Raw genomic sequence first — 18,385 nt, 5'->3', positions numbered from 1 at the left:
CAACCATCCACTCTGGTTACACAATCATTCTGGGAACTTCAGCTCAGCGCTCAGTACTCACTGCTTTGATCTGTGTGTGGAATCTGTGAGAGAAGCAGCTCAAATCCTCAGCTCACTTCTGTGATTCTGTCTTGAAATGTACATGAATATGAATGTTAGTTTAGGTATAATCAGTAGCTCTGCCGATCCATGTCATCCTGATGAAGCTGTAATAGTTCAGTGTCAAAAAATGCATACTTCAATCAAATGCTTCAAAGCTAAAACTTCTGCTGTTTGTTTGTGTTTAAAGGACAGTGTCGTCAGCATAGAGTTTAACATCCACACTGACACCAATATAAAAGGGGGTCAGCACTGAACCTGGTGGGACTGCCACACCTATTGACTATAATATCTGTATATAATAGCCGTGTGTATATGTTTGCTTCTCTTTGTTTAGCTCTGTTGTCCTTGTTTAGCTGTGTGCTTATATGCATATTTTCCTGTACATTTGTTCTTGGTGCTGTGTGAAAGTATATTCACAGTGACTTACATCCACAGTCACATTACTGGTGCCAACAAACTCAACAAACTTGATTCTGTTCCTGATTATTTGCTATGAAACCAAACTGAAATCCATAAAAACAAGGATGTCCATAAAACACTGTGAATTTTCAGTTTATTAAGAATCTTACAGTGAAATAATTTGACAAATCTGCCACACTCTGAATCATGTATTAAAAACAAACACAAGCACAGAAAAATACTGTAAAGAATAAAACATCAACCAGTCAGCTAACTATTCATCTTAACTATCAAAGTAACACTACAAAGAGTTTACACTGAATTACTGTAAATATAATGTCTAAATATGTATTTATATTTTTAGGATGACTGTATCTATCCCGTATAAAAAGACACACCATACAACCAACCTCATCAAGTCATGTATATTTGTGAATATAATTAAAGTGATGAATGAGATGAATTGATGAGATGATGGTGATCAGTCAGCATGTGAGCAGTTGGTGGAGCGTCCCTTCTTTCTGGAGATCATCAGCAGACTGAGTCCACAGCAGTACACAAGACTCTTCACTATCAGCACTGTGTACAGCAGGCAGAGCAGCTTCACCCTGCACTGAGACTGGAAGGACACTGAGACACACACACACACACACACACACACACACACACACACACACACACACACACACACATATACACGCACACACACACACACACACACACACACACACACACACACACACACACACACACACACACACATATACACGCACACACACACACACACACACACACACACACACACACACACACACACACACACACATATACACGCACACACACACACACACACACACACACACACACACACACACACACACACACACACACACACACACACACAGGTAAGTAACTTCCATATTCCAGTACTCTTATTTAATGATTATAGAGTATTCAACTCCCCGTTCTGAATGAAATGACAGGTGATGGTTACATATGACTCCGTGGTAAGAGCTGTCCACAAGTCTGTAGTAACAGCTTGTCCCAGATCAGCCCTCATAAGACATTTTTACATTAATATTTGACTTCTATTAAGGTTGTAGATTGAAGCTTTGAATGTCTATTGTTAATTTGATGATGTCATTGTCCTAAACAAGTGGGTGAATTATGATTTTTCGGTTCTATAAATGTAATTTCTGGTGCTGTTTGATGGCTGCTAGACTTCCCCGTTAATACAGGTGCTGCCTCCCTTTGTCTTTCTCACAACAGTGAAAATGTAGTGTTTGAAGGTTAAATGCCAACAAATATGGATTGAAGCAGAATGTTTTGTTAGATAGAAACATGTGAGGAGGAAATGTCAGGCCGATCGGGTTTATCCTCTTTTGAAGAACATTTGGTCTGACGACTAAGACAGTAACAAAGAGCAAAAAAGCTAAACAATAAATGTGGTTGCTTGATATTTGGAACTGGTGTCCTAAGTCTTCATGCCCATCTCTTCTCTCATCAGAGTAACTTTTATTTAAAACCAGCTTTGCATGAAGTCAGAGGTCGGCTACAATTTGAATGAAAGTTCAAAGGTCCTCCTTAAAAACAACCAATAAGGGCCCACCAAGCGTTGTAGGGATGGAGCCAGGACAATGATTTAAATAGCAGCATAACGGGGCGCCGCATAGCTCAGTCGGTAGAGTTGGCACCCCATGTATCGAGGCTAAGTCCTCACTGCAGCGACCCCAAGCAGCTTTTTATTATTCTAACATATAATATATATTATATTAAAGGGGGCAGCAGTTGATCTTACAGTCAGCTTGCTGCAGAGCTGGCAGGTCTGCTGGAGCTGGAACCTCTGGAGGACAGGAGGCAGCTGGAGCTGGAACCTCTGGAAGGGAAAAGGAGTGACAGTGAGCGACGTCAGTCGTCTGCTCCTCTGATATCTTGGACAGCAGTGCATCCACATGAAGCTGAATCACTGCTGAACAGTCACCAAGCCTTAAGTACCTTGTTCTGCTTGGGCCTCCACTGTGCCCCCCTCGTGCTGGACGGAGCAGCGGTATTTATATGTGCTGATCTCTTGTTGATGGAGCAGCAAGATGGCGGCGGCGTGTCCCGACTCTCTGATCTCCAGCTGCTCTCCCACAGCAGGGAGCACCTCCTCCTCCAGAGAACCATTCTCCTTTCGTCTTTTCCAGGAGAACCGGACTAGAGGAGGAAACATGTCTGAGGCCAGACACAGCAGAGAGCTCTTCCCCTCCAGGGGGGCTCTGGATGCTGCTGGGTACACGCTCACCACGGGCTTCATTACCTGCTCATCTGAAGTTTGACAGCAGCAACAAGCAGCACAGACACACATTCACACAGTCAACGATAACATACTATCATATACTATCATATCATTATGAAGATACCTTTATACAGTTATACCACTTTATGTATTCAGAAGGGACTAATATACATATTATAACAATATTCACCTTCGTATCAAAGTCATTGTGATGATTTCAACATGTATAACATATTATTTAATTATCATCATATACTTAGACGTTTGTCAGAATAATTTTAAATGAATGAAATGTCAAATATGAATAATGACTGCTGTATATTATTACATACAAATGTTTAGATGTTATTAACCTATGAGGGGGATTTACATATAATATCATTAAATATGATATAATATAATTATGAAGATACATTTGTATATCTTTATACAGCTTTTATAACTATGAAAAGTATCTTAATATAGTTGAATTGTATTTCCTATATTAGGGCTTATTTACATATTACTACAAGTTCCATATTCACCTTCACATAAAATATAGTTGCTAATATGATAATATTATGTTTCCCACCATTTATTTTAATCTTGCTTAAGAAAATGATACAATTAATAATGTATTTACTTATTTCATAACAATTTTGATATATCATATGGTACAATATAATATAATATGATATTTAAGATACATTTATATACCTTCATAGTTATCACATTTAGTTGATTCAGTAGTGTTAATATAGATATAATAATATTTGACATATTTACCTTCATCTCTAAGTAATTAAAATGATTTCAATATATATTACATATAATATATATTTACAAAAATACTCAAACTGCACACACACACAAAAGAAAATATGCATACGCAATGCATATTTTTTCGTAACTTTATTTATAACTTGGGCAAATTCAATATAATATAATATAATATAGTATAATATTATATACTTTCAAAATTATATTTACAATATTATATTTGAAATCAAGTTGAGTATCATATACTATTTATATTAATAGTGCCTCGAAATACGTGTGTCATTTATTTTTCTGAATCATATATTAAAAAACATAAATTAATATGCATGAATTAGATTTATTGTACAATCACCTGCAGTATCTGTTTGCTGTTATGTATAAATATGTCTTCCACAAACATACCGTACCATCACATAACATGAATGTCATGAGGTCAATTTTACTATTAAAAATGATTGAATTTTGATCCTCTACAACGTAATTTAATACATTTCTAATATTATATTCTGCTGAATTATTGAGGGGATCAAATACTTTATACTTTATACTTACTTTATATATAAAAATCTGTTTAATCTCCTGCAGAATTAAAGAATAACTTGAGTCGTTGTTTCAGGAATTATGAATCTTTTAATAGAACAACAGCTTCACGGCCACAAGAATTCTCTACTAATGATGGAAAAACTAACATGAGAAGCCTGAAGCAGCAGAAACTCATTAAAACACATTTTCAACTTGTTCTATAAAACAACTGAAGGGACATGAAATATTCTCCTTACCTGTTACGTACAGTTTACTTCCAGAGCCAAAGATAAAGTCTTGTCCACCCCACAGTGAAACAGAGTGATACAAAAACCATCTCCACGATGTTTCTCTAATCCAGTGGTTCTCAAACGTCTCCAGTCATGCCCCCCCCAACAAAACAAAGTTTAACTTAATTGAAATAACGTACAAAAGAAAAAAATGCAGATATTTGTCAATGTTGTACAAATGAAAAAGCAACTTCCATTTAAACTTTTTGTAATGTTGGTCATTGCTCCATCAGTCTGTGAGCTTTTTCCAAAACAGAAAAATGGAATACATTTCATTTTGCTAGAATGAGAACAAAGCCGTGACCCTGAATACAGGATAAGCGGTAGACGATGGATGGATGGATGGATGGATGGATGGATCTTTTTAAGGCGAGGTTGCAGGTTGATACTGCCACTCTCAAGTCATGTCTTAGATCTGTGTTTTCAGTGAGGCGACAGCAGAAAAGCCCATCTCACAGAGAGAGGATGTGGTGAAGGGAAGCAGAGTGAATGCTCCCCTCCACACCAAGCCAGAACTCACTCATGTCTGGCCTGTAAACCTCAGCCTCAGGGTGGAGGCAGATGTCATCTCAATGAACTGATCCTCTTCATCAGAGGTGAAATCAGTGAGTGCTGCTGCATTGAATGGATCCCTCACTCAGTCATACAGGTAAGGGAAGAGATGGGAATCACTGTGGTGGCTCCAGAATCACTGGTTTCAGCAAAAACCCTCAGATTCTCAAAGGAACCAGTATTTCCTTGAGAAAGTGGTCTGCCCCACATCTCAAGCTTTGCTGTGAATGTGCTAATATTGTCTGCCAGGTGAGGAAGGTTCTTGTCTCTGCCTTGAAGCTGAAGATTTAATTCATTGAGTTTTCTAAATATATCGCTGAGATAGGCCAGTTTCATCAGAAATTGTTCATCACTAAACTTGTTTGCAACGTCATGAATCTGCTCCTCCTCCAAAAACACACAAACTTCCTCTGTGAGCTCAAAGACTCGGGACAACACTTTCCCTCTTGAGAGCCACCTAGCCTCGCTGTGAAACACCACAGCTGAATGTTCAGCTCCATCTCCTCACATAGTGTGGAGAACAGACGTGCCTTCAGAGGTTTGTTTTGATGACATTTACCTCACCATCGGTCAAAACCTCGCTTTGTTCAAATGTGGTTTGTGCTTGTTCTAAAGTTGTACTGCATTATACTGAGGTGCTTCTGATGTTGTGTCCAACACCTCAGAGAACTTAATACCAGTTCAACATCAGAACATTCTGCAAAATAATAATACTAATAATAATACATTTAATTTGTAGAGAGCTTTTCCACACACAAAGACGCTTTACAGAAAACAAACAAACAAATAAACCAAATAATTAAATAAATATATAAGTAAAAAAATAATAAATAAGACAAAGCCAAAACAGAGCAGCAATCAGCTGAAATGAGGGAAGGGGCATGGGGCTAGTGGTATGCCGAGGAGAAGAGATGGGTTTTAAGGTGGGACTGAAATATGGTGAGGGACTCAGAATCACGGATGGTTTGGGGAAGGGAGTTCCAGAGTCTGGGAGCTGCCCTGGAGAAGGCTCAGTCCCCAAAACTACAGAGGTTGGATCTCTGGATGGAGAGGAGACCGGCTGATGTGGTCCCTGAGGGGCCGAGGTTCTTTAGGACCGGGGTGATGTGGTCCCAGGTTTTGTTGCGGGTGATGAGTCCTGTGGCTGCGTTCTGGACCAGTTGGAGTCAGTTGATGGAGCTGGAGCTGATGCCATGGAGGAGTGAGTTGCAGTAATCCAGTCGGGAGGAAATGAAGGCGTGAATGAGTCTTTCGGCATTGGAGGGTTATAAAGTGTAATCAACACCTCTCCAAACGTGCATTACTTTTAGCTTCGTGGACCCAGTAGACGAGCAACTTATTGCCAACAAGTGTGTGAGAATCCAGCGTGAACATCTAGCGTCCACATGTGTCTTTCAAACAAACTGCAGGTACACATGATGGATGTGATCAATGAACACATTTATTTCTATTAGTATGTTAACTAAACTTAAAACTTCCACTTTCTAATTACACTTTTTAGGACAGCAGTATATTCCTTTGCAACATTACCTTCGGGCTGGTTTTCAGTCCATCAAGTTCAAGGAGTATTTTTTGAAACACCTCAAACGTTTTCATCAGTTGTTTTGGTAGTTGAGGTTGATGGCGTATATCAGCACCATTAACATGGTGAAGGCACTTGGAACATCCAGGTTCTCCAGGACTTCTGTTCCCTCTGTCACTATCCTTGCACTGGCTGGATCAACATTATGGCCCCTCATCATGGTCCTTCATCTGTAACCTGCACTTCTCCATCCTGTTGGAAGTAGATCAGAATAAACTTGTTTTAAGTCATCCCATTTGAAAACATGGTATTGTATTTGAGTGTAACACAAAGTCCAGTGTGTCAGAACTAAGCATCTGATTTACCTACCAAGTGTTCTTTGAAGAGATCCTCATCCTTTTCTCAGAGACGCCTGCCTCAAACAAACATACCTTTAAGGCTTTAACAGCAACACGACACACATGAAACTGAAAAACATCAAGTAAAATACATTTGTCCCAGGTTCACTTTCAGAACAGACCAGCAATGCAACTGTTGCTGACCAGACCTCAATGACACCAACTTAAGTTAGAACAAAAGGAGACACTTAACCTTTTACCTTTACAGTGTCAACACTTCACATGTCTGATGTAAATGAACGTAAATTAATTCAGCTACCAAAGTGAAACTGTGTTGAAGTCACTATTATCTAGCTAGTACCGTTGCTAAATTAGCTTGATTTCCCCCTGAAGTTAAGTGCTCGGTGAAAACGACGTCTTTAAAGTTACTGTTAGATGAAGGATTCTATTGAATGGGTGCCATTTCCATCCACAGGACATTACATGTATAAATATGCATGACAATTTACTGTAAAATACATTTTATTACTAAGCAAAGTGTCCTGCATATCGGTCCAATTGCAAATTTAAGAAATATAATTTCAAACATTAAATAAATTACCTAGAACACTCAAAGATAGCATTTTAGGACTTCCCCAGCCTCTGACTCTACACTGTTCCATGCAATACAATCATTATAATCCTTCAGAAATCTTAATTGTCTTGCATTGTTGGGTGACTTCATACCCCATCTCTGATTTGCATGCATTTAATTCCCAAATAGTCCATAATAATCCAATTACAATATACATTTTATTCGTGTCCCCAGGTTTTCACACAGTCCTGTTACCCTGACACATAATCACTTCTGGAAAATAACTCCCCAAGTCACGTGTTCAACAGGAAGTTGGTTCATTTGAATCTTCTGAAGGCCATGGGAAGACCAAAAGCAAGTTCTCACAGTTACTTTTCTTTATATTTAATGATATTTTAGTGTTGACTGAGGGTGTCATTAATAGTGTACATTCCTGTTACCTAAATTATTTTTTAGATATTATTTGTTCATTTTAAAAATAGCTTTTTTTGGTCAACGACTACATTGTGCTCTGTGTCCACATGTTTTTAGCAGAGATGCTATGTGGCTATTTTTTGTGAGTTTCCTAATTCTATGCTAAAAACTCAGCCCTGTTACTCTTATGTGAGTAACAGGACTGAGTATTGTACAGTACTGAACAGTATTAAACAGCTGAACCTGCTGCTGCAAAGGGTTTAAAAGACAGACAACATCAAACATCAGTTTGTCCACTACAGGGCACTGAGACATGGCTAGGAAGCACATGAATGCTTAAATCATGTTGGTTTTTCAGAAAATGACCTCTGCACGTAGAGCACAGAAATACAGGCTGTTCACTTCAGAGCATCACACCAGCAGGCGACACTGCAGACGGGGGTCCTCTATGTGCACACATCCTCCAGCCCAATGTCCTTCTGCAGTGCCAACCAGCAATCTGGCAGCACTTGTCACCAGTGCTTGATTACTTATAGAGTGCATATCCAGAGGTCTCCACAATCCACTTTTACAGGGACGGCCTTTTCTCTCAGTATAAACAGCGAGGGGATTTTTATCCTGTTTTGTACTGAGCTGTTCTGACGAGGGTTCACTGCTGGAACGTGGAACTTCTTCGAGGCGAGCGACGGGAAGGGTCCCCCGGACGGTGTGGGAGGGGCCCTGAAGAGGAGGGCTGGTCTGGTCAGCAAAGGGACAGATATTCCTGACGCCACAGAACTGCTGTGTTGAAAAGAAAGACACAACAATCAAGTTTTTGTCAACGAGGAAACAGTTATGGAGATGCTCAAAGATGTGCAACCAGTTCCATCCATATGAGGATACATCAGTGACCCTATAGCCCGGAGAACGGACATACAGGGATGTCAGCTGCTTGTGCAACACAATGTGAGCTGCGACTGTTTCAATGCAAAACTTTTCAAGTTCAGTCATCAGCTTCATATAGTCATTTTTTGTCACAAATATCAATTATTTCAACATGTCACCAAACATTTCTTCAAAATTAACAATTAAGGGAAATTGAGGGGAAAGCAAAGGAATTAGTTGATATGCTTTTAATATTGCTTTTTAAATGGCACATGAGTTTTGGTAACAGGACTGAGAAAAATGCATCCATCTTTCACTTCACTTCTAAAATAATCATACAGTTGCCTGAGATGGACCAATACACATTTTGAACAGTTAAATATGTATGTTTTTAGATTTGGTGTTTAAAAAAGCTAAAAAATAAGTTCAATTTGGAAGAGTTACAACTAGCAAATGGCACTCATTCATTAGAATCCCTCAGATACAGTTAGCATCTGTAGTGAATGAAACACAGCAGAAACCGTTTCTGACCAAATCAGTGATATTGGACAAACATTGCCGTTGCTCCTGTCACTCACATGGATGTCGGAGGATTGCTCCAACCTGGCACGCAAAAACAAGTCAAGTTCAGGACAGGGGCGATGCTAGACATTAAGCTCTACTGGGGCACAGGCCCCCTATTACTCAAATCACAAAAAACATCCTTGAATTCCCGCTGTGTGTATGAAATGTGCTATACAATGTGCTATATAAACTGCCCACTATTACTGCCACAGCCATACTACTGCTGCTAAAAACTGAAAGGTAAAAATGTAGAGATATTAATCTCTAATTCATATTTATTTCAACATACATTATGAACATTCTCAACATGTTTTTGATGATTTTGGAGTACCGTTCCCACATTTGTGAATGAAGAACATCAGACTTTGAGGGTTGGGGAAATCACTGTGACTGTAAATCTTACTTTAATGCTGAGCCATCACTTGGTTTATAAAGTACTATAAAGTAAATTGTATTAAAATTAAAAGATAATGGGGTAAACCGTCAGCTATCTAACTATATGAAACAACTCAAAGAGTGATCTGTGATTCAGAGCAGCAGGAATGAGGACTGGTGGTGATTATTGAGTGGTAAAAGAAATGTGTACACGTCGTTGTTTGAGCTCCTTACTGGGACGACAGACAGAAACTACACGCACTGTGCCGCTTCACGCCGGCTACTGCGGGCATCAGGGCGAGCGGGGCAGGTGGGAGAGAGAAGTGGATCATACCATGACATGGTGGTGGGGGGGACGTAATGTGCGCGCTGGACCCGGACCACGAGGTGCGTGCCTCAGCTTTGTATTTAGGGTTAAACTGCGCTGGTTTGACATTGTGGATGAGAAAAAAAATCCATTCTTTAACCGTTACTATCAATATAAATGAATCCACTGCCAAATATAGTAGCTCTTTAAAACTCCAGCGTGAGATTTTACTGGGGCACGGCAGCGCACTTACCCACTGGGAGTCCGGAGCCGAGTGACTACATGAAGGAGACGAGTCGCGTCGGTAAGACGAGTTGTTTATCTGGAGAAATAAACCTCGCTAGTACTTACCGTCGTTGTCCATGCTAATGCTAGCTCAGTGTCTAACAGGCTAACCACTTACCTTCCATCCGGAGAGCCGCTGCAGCTCCGACATCGGCGTGCTCGGCTTTGAACTACAGAGCAACGGTGAGACACGTGTCTCTTTAGCTGCTCCGATGCTATTTCTCTGTTGGTTTTGTGTGCTGAAAGAGAGCAGTGGTGATATTAAAGGCTATGAGAGTGAACTGAAGTGAATAATGATGCAATATTTTGAACATGTGTGTATCGTATCTATTATTTTATGCCGATATTTGAATGTAAAAAGGAGGTTTGTTTTATTTTCCTAATGCCAATTTACAGGGAAAGTAATTTGATAAATCATATGATGAGAGTAAAATAATATTTTATTTTGTAATGTGAAGTACTGAAGGAATTTATTTCATTTCAATGTGAGTCTAAAGTTACTTAGAGGGTAATTTTTGGTGCAGTTTCTCTCGCATAAATAGGTCTATAGTGTTGGAGTAATTAAGCACACTTCTTTGATACCTCTAAATCTCAATATGTGTATTTTTTATGTTATTTGCACATTATTTTGATATGGTTATGATATATTTTGAATGTAAATGGTTACTTACCATAAATATCGTTGAAATACTGTTCACATGAACAGATAAATAGGTGAGCACTTGGTTAGTTCTCAGGACGAGATTCCGGTCGTGACAGATGGCGAGCCAACCACTTTGAGGAAGAATGACCACAAAGGAGATACCCACGTACACACTCTCACACATACATTCACATTACACTCCATGGACCTTTAAAATCAGGTGCACCTGCAACAACTCTTATTTCATAAGGGCCCCAACGGACACTTTTATTTTATTTAAGTGTGCACACTATTCCTTTATTTTTGGAAATCTGGGTCATTATTTTGTATGTTCGTACTAATTGAATATGTCTCTTCATGCACTGTAAAAATACAAGAGTGGCTACTCAACAGTTATTCCAGTGCCTGCCTCATTATTGCTGCTCAACACATTTGCTCCTTACAAATTTGGTGTCTTCTGATTCTGGCCAGGGTCTAGTTATTAGTCCAAGTTGTTATTATACTGTAATTCACTTTTATATCACTAAGATTGGTTACATAAGTCCGGTTGTTTTCCTTGTTATAAGCATTGTGGACTAGTATATCTCTAAGATCTGTGTTCCTTTCTTAAGAGAGAGATCCCCCAGGACTCATCAGGATCAGATTTTCTGTCTGATTTTGAAGTTGAATAATTTGTTCATCAGGATGTGAGGTGTGATTGAAGTGTTCCCTTCGTGTTTTGAGCAGTGTATATCCATCTAGCCTGGGAACACATTGGGTCCCCAAGAAGAGCTGGAAAGTGTTGTTGGGGAGAAGAGCATCTGGAAGGCCCTCCTAAGCCGTCTTCCTCCACGACCCTGTCCCGGTTAAGTGGAAGAAAATGGATGGCTGGATGATGAACTGTGGTTCATAATTCATGTTCCCCTCAGGATGAATCAGAACAACTTTGAAGATCCTCTGACTTTAATCTCAACATTAGAATGTGACCAATACGTTGGTTTATGATCAAAAACCTGCAGACTCATGACATTTGTTGCTCAACGTCCTCCCTGATTCATATTCTTCTTGTGTTTACAATCTATAACATAGTCGTCAGAATTCTTCATCGTTTATATTTTACTATTTTGATCTATTTTGTACAAACCACATGTATTGTATGCCTGTATTTATTACTGGTAACCAGTCTATCACAGGGAGACATGTAGAGACAGACAGGTAACCAGTCTATCACAGGGAGACATGTAGAGACAGACAGGTAACCAGTCTATCACAGGGCTGACATGTAGAGACAGACAGGTAACCAGTCTATCACAGGGCTGACATGTAGAGACAGACAGGTAACCAGTCTATCACAGGGAGACATGTAGAGACAGACAGGTAACCAGTCTATCACAGGGCTGACATGTAGAGACAGACAGGTAACCAGTCTATCACAGGGAGACATGTAGAGACAGACAGGTAACCAGTCTATCACAGGGCTGACATGTAGAGACAGACAGGTAACCAGTCTAGCAGGGCTGACATGTAGAGACAGACAGGTAACCAGTCTATCACAGGGCTGACATGTAGAGACAGACAGGTAACCAGTCTATCACAGGGCTGACATGTAGAGACAGACAGGTAACAAGTCTATCACAGGGAGACATGTAGAGACAGACAGGAAACCAGTCTATCACAGGGCTGACATGTAGAGACAGACAGGTAACCAGTCTATCACAGGGCTGACATGTAGAGACAGACAGGTAACAGAACATGTAAATCCACACAGAAGGAGCCTGAACCCAAACTGGGAATTGAACCCGGGACCCTCTGGCTGTGGTGACACCATCTCCACCACCCTGCAGCCCTTCATCTGGATTATGTTTATTGTGTTCTACTAATTTGGGTTCATCATGGTGCCTCGGTGCCACTTTAATGCCCTCACTGTGTGGAACAACAACAAACCTGCTGGAATATCTTATAAAATATGAATGAATATGAATTGAAATGAATGATAAGCCCTCATTTCAGTGTGTTTGTGACTGTGGCTCATATCCTGGTGAAATATGTGAACCTGGGCTGTGGTTCACTGCTCTCTTCCTGTCACATACACGGTGTAACATCTTTTCATCTGTTGGTTTTTGTTCAGACTGCAGGGAACATTTCTCACTGTGGGGACGACCGACAGTAGCAGTAGTAGGAGGCTGAATGACTGAGTTTAACATTCTGGATCTTCAACTCACAGTTGTTCTGTGTCCACACAGCTGAGAAATCACCTTCCTGAGGATGATTGTAATGTTTATCAACTTGACCATTACTCTCCCGAATAGCCAGAATCCCTCTGAATGTTTCTGTGTCTCTCTTCTGGAACCAGTGTATGCGATTACTGCCACACTGGTTAGTTCCTCTGCAGCTGAAGGACACGCTCCCACCAACTCTCCTGGTCAATGTTAAATCATCCTGAATCAGCTCTGCTGCCATGGCAACCAGCGCTTTAGAGAAACAGACAGGTGGATGAAGGTGAGTGTGACATTGTTTGTTAAAGGTGGACTTTGTTGGCTCCTGATTGGCTGGAAACACTCACCTGAACACAGACAGCACAGAGCTGCAGCCGAGAGGAACAGCATTTTGTTCAGTGATGTTTCCTCTGGTGAACCTGGGGAGAAGTGACGCTCTGATGCAGCTGAGGCCAAACAAAGAGCAGCTGTGAGATCAGATGAGGGCCACATGGTTTCCAACAGGTCCTCACACCTCCCATCAGCCCCTGCAGCAGACAGATAAGCCCGTCTCCATTTTTATAGGTTTTAAAGCAGCAGTTTTTTGTGTGGAAAAAACAACAGCATCGAGTCCAACATCCACACTGTGACACCACTGTAAAAGATCATATAATGATGAATTAACAGCTGGAAGCTTTAGTTTTATATCTATCATATTCATAGTAGAATAGCTTCTCTTTTTCATTGTGTGATTCATCAAACTGAGACCTTCCATCTCACAGAATTCTGTCTGTGTTGAATCTTCTTCTTCAGATACAGTATCTGTTGTTGCAAACAGAAGCCTCCTCCGGTCAGCTGACAATGAAGCACACCGCATCGCCAGAGCAAGACCGAACGCTGGCACCTCGGAGGCAAAGCGGAGGCATTAAGAGAGAGAAACACTAAAGATATGTGGCAGACCGTCCAGAATGTCCGAGGCTACAAAAGCAGCAGCACAGTCAGCTGTCAGGTCTGCCCCACCTCCAGAGGACCGGCCACTTTGAGTATCCACAGCACATGTGAGAAAGACCCTGATGAGAGTGATTGTGAGTAAAGCTGCTGGCCTGTGGGCCACAAGAAATCCTCCTGATGGGAACATTACAAACCGCTGTGGGATGTGCACGGCCCAGGGCAGGAGCGCTCTACAGCGGGGGATTAAAACCACCCAGAACATCATTGGTACCATCCACCATCCACAGTTCTAGTGAAGCAGGCTGTTGATGACATGGTGAAGCCACACAGCTGTGCTTCTGCCTCTAAACACTCGTCGTCTATGAAACAGGTTGTATTCAGGCCAAGGTTGGAGACAAAACCAAACTATATCAACAAATATGTCATTTGTAACTGAAACAATGCTAGAAGTGTTTTCTCATGGGATGAAAATATTAGCTGGACAACATCGTTTGTCTGTGAAAAAGATAATATGAATAAAATATATATGATATTATGAATTATCTTTATGTTGTTCTGGTATGTTCCCACTTTAAACATGTAGTTATCACCTCATAGTTTATATTTCAGTACTTTTCTCTGTTCTGTGTTGCTGCTGTGATGAATGAAACCTTGACGCTGCTGCCCTCTAGTGTCGGCAACACCACACTGTTTCAAACTCTACTGCTACTCTCCCTCTTTCTACTGTTAGTGCCTTCTCATGTCGTTGGCTTTATTGCTTGTGTTTAGTGTTTCATCATTTTATTTCAGGCCCACGTCTTAATATAAATATATATAAAATGTACTATTTTTATTTCACTGTTTGTCTTTTGTTTCTGTTTCATTTTTAAGTCAAGTCAAATGTTTTCATCACAATGCCTCAAGGTCTTCTGTGCTTCCAAAACCCTCCATCCTTAGAGCCTCGACTCTGGACCCTCATCATGTGATTGTTTATTTTAAAGAGTTTATACACAAAAGAAAACATACTTATTCTTATTATATTCCATTTCTGCCAATAAATGCTTTGATTGTCCAGTCGGTCTACAAGATAAGATGATTATTGGGTCTCATTCACGATATCATCCTAGGTTTTTTCTTAAATTTGGTCTCTGTGACAACTGTGTTCTTAAAACGATGAATCCCACTTTCCTTGTAAGTTGAAGACGTGTGCCAGTTGATCTTAATGAGCAGGTAAACGTCCTGCCAGTCGCCATAAAAGGCCATGAGACTGCAGGGCCTTGTGACCTCACAGGGCCTTGTGACCTCACAGGGCCTTGTGACCTCACAGGGCCTTGTGACCTCACAGGACCTTGTGACCTCACAGAGACTAAAAGCCTAAAACAGTATTGTGGTGTTTACAGATACAGTAACGTCAGTGATGCTAACAGGCTACTAGGACACAGAGTGATGCTGGTTTCAGTGCATTTATAACATGTTAACAGGCCTGAAAATAGACTGGAGGATTAAACTTTATCGTTTTTAAATACTGTCATGGATGAAACTAAATGAACACTCAGCAGAATACTTGATTACTATAAGAGAATTGTTATAAGAATTCTGTCTAACCTCATGATTTTAGTCTTCTTTGTTTAGGTTATGGCCTTAAGGGTCTTGCTAGTTTTACCTAAAAGCCCTAAAGCCATATTTTAAAGTGTACTAATTGTTATCAGGGGCCTTGTGCACATGATGTCTTGTTCTACATGAAGATTAACTGTTAATGACACATTATCTCCTGGACCTTTAAAAGACACAAGTCACAACAGTGATTTGAACACTTCCTCTGTAGCATCCTCATACGTTGTTGCATTGTAACTGCTCCTCTTACAAGATTAAAGTCCGACGTCGACTTTACTCCTCTGTCTCTGATCTCCTCCTTGGGTGAATTTGTCCGTTCACGAACAAATTCTTTTAACATTTTGGCGCCCAACGTGGGGCCCAATATCTGTTTCTCCTCTCCAACCACCGGACCTGAACACCTTGCAAGGGGGAGTCCGGGGCTTAGTGGTCACTGCATGTGTGTTCCCCACTGCTCCGGTTCCAACTGTGCCGTAGGTCTTCTTCTCTCTGGGAGGATTCATACTAGTCTTGTTCTGTACTGCAGCAGTAGACCCTTTTCCAGGACCTTGCTTGCGCTTGCCATGCTTTAGTGCATGACTCCATGCAGGGGACATCGTCACATCACTCCCCCCGCCAGCTGTGTCCTCAGTGACGGACAACGCCGAGGGCCTAGGTGCAGGCTCCCTGTGACTTGGACCATGGTGCTGGACCCCCTCACTGGCCATGGTTGTGGCTGCATTCCCCTTGCTGGCACTGGGTTGCTCAATCACACTCAGGCGTTGGTTAATGTCGGTGGTTATTCCACGAAGGTTCTCATGCAGTCGACTGCTCACTCAGCATTTTTCATGGAGGCTATCTCTGCACTTAAACCTTCAATCTTACTAACCAGGCGAGAGACATCAAGGCTTTTGAAAGTCCCTGGTGGTAAATCATCCAAGTGATAGGACATAAAGCGAGGAGCATTCTCACCAACCTCATTCAGTATTTTCAGACAACTCTTAACATTGTTGGCATCTTTCTGCCGTCCTTTGTGAGCTACACAACGCTGCCTCGTGCCAGGACACAGCTCAAACAGGACCTGCTTGGAGCTTTCAATCCACTCTGAAGACTGTGCCCCAGGATGACATTATCCTGATGGCTGTAAATCACTTTGGATCAGTTTGACAGCAAGGAAGCCTAACAGTTCATCTTCCACGATAGTTCTGCCATCAATAGTGGTGTAAATCACAGGTTTTATCCTTTGTTTGATAACACGCCATGCTGCTGTGTCATCATCAGTGGCCATTTATAGAATAAAGCAACAATGTTTTTATTTGCACACATACCTACAGATAGCAAAACCAGAGAACGAGATCATTTTGCAGTGGTCTCTTTATTTTTTCCAGAGCTGTATATGTGTATAGAGATGGATGGATGGATAGTTTATATGACTATACATTTATACGTTTATATATCCCACTTGCTGCGTTGGGCTTAAGTAAGGGGGATCCTCACGGACTAGAGGTGTAACGATTCATTTGATTAATCGATGAATCGATTGTCAGTCCTATTGATTCTACTTACAGTTTTTCTCGATTGCTAAGACACATTTCTCGAAAGCTGCTCTCCTTTTCTCTAAACTGTGAACACAAAACCCAATTTTCAAGCTACATTCACAAAACCTCAGACTCTTCTTGCAAAACCAAACTTTCAACTCAAAACTGAACTAGTTTGTCAAATCGTGCCCCGAGTCAATCAAAATTAAAACCACTACAGAGCAGTCACTAAACACTACATAGAAAAATAGAAAACACAATGCTCGGGACATGAAGCGGTAGAAATAAATGTTCATTGTTCACTGTAGGCTAAATGCATGTTACACAACAAAAAAACCTGTTTATTTAGCACTTGTACATAGTAAAAAATAAAAGTACCAAAAACAGAAATCCTGTGCATTTAGTACAAAAATATACATGAATACTAGGCCTAGAAACTATTAGACTAACCCTCCATTACAATACTACAGTACATTGGCACAGTGAGGTACTGAAACATATATTTACTTACAGTATACTGTGGTACAGTATATAGTATAGTCATACAGTAATTGCTGTCAACATTTACATACTATAATGTCAAAAAAGGTAATTACCTGTTTTCTTGTCTAAATCTTCAGATTATGGTGGACACAGTGAATCGACTGATGTTTGGTTGTACCCTTTGTCCGGCCTCCCTCATGCTCATACCATGGACAAGAACATGGTCAATCACAGTAGCTCTGATTTCATCAGATATTACTGTTCTTTGTCTTCGCTGATCACCTCGACCACCTCGACCACCTCGACCACCTCGACCTCCTCGACCACCTCTCACACGAACTCGTCCTCTCAGATTTCTATCCATTGTAGTGCCTCACAAACCAGTGCTCTCTGAATATATGTTCCCTCACATCGTTAGCCACAAGTGTGATCAATTTTGAGTTGTTGTGTTCAACCAGTGACACCTGTGCTTTACTTGTGTTTGACTTTTGCCACCTGTGCTCACCATTATGCAACACAGGTGCATCACAATTAAAATGTGTTGGCAAGTTGTATCTAAACAGGTGAAAAGTGCTTATGGTTTTGCCAAAAGAGTGACTGATTCAATCAGTGGGTTCAGGCAACGGAGCATTTGGTTCAGACAATGGGGTTTAATGTTTTAGCAATTGAGAAAAACTGTAATCGATCTGCTACAATAAATAAATAGAATGAATTGTTTGGCTTCACCAATAATTGATATAAATGCATTTAATCGGATTAATCGTGATTCTTACTTATGATTAATGTTTTAATACGTTTAAGACACTGAGCTCCTGCCAGCATGTAGTCTACTGAAAATGTTAAAAAATAACCGAGCATATTTTAATTACATTTTTGTAT

The 18,385-nt window shown here is 40.6% G+C and overlaps 1 gene segment (V, D, J or C); it reads right to left on the bottom strand.

Annotated features, from left to right (window-relative positions):
• Positions 1-629: 629 nt before the first annotated feature.
• Positions 630-4,742, bottom strand: LOC311012630 (immunoglobulin lambda constant 6-like). The segment is given in 4 exons: positions 4,318-4,742; positions 2,497-2,808; positions 2,300-2,344; positions 630-1,131 (listed from the first exon to the last, which is right to left on the bottom strand).
• Between the last annotated feature and the right edge of the window lie 13,643 nt (positions 4,743-18,385).

The sequence above is a fragment of the Eutrigla gurnardus genome (genome assembly GCF_963514095.1).
Source record: "Eutrigla gurnardus genome assembly, chromosome: 4".
Classification (NCBI taxonomy): Eukaryota; Metazoa; Chordata; class Actinopteri; order Perciformes; family Triglidae; genus Eutrigla; species Eutrigla gurnardus.
Note: the sequence above shows the minus strand (reverse complement) of the source record. Positions and strands in the feature narration are given on the sequence as shown.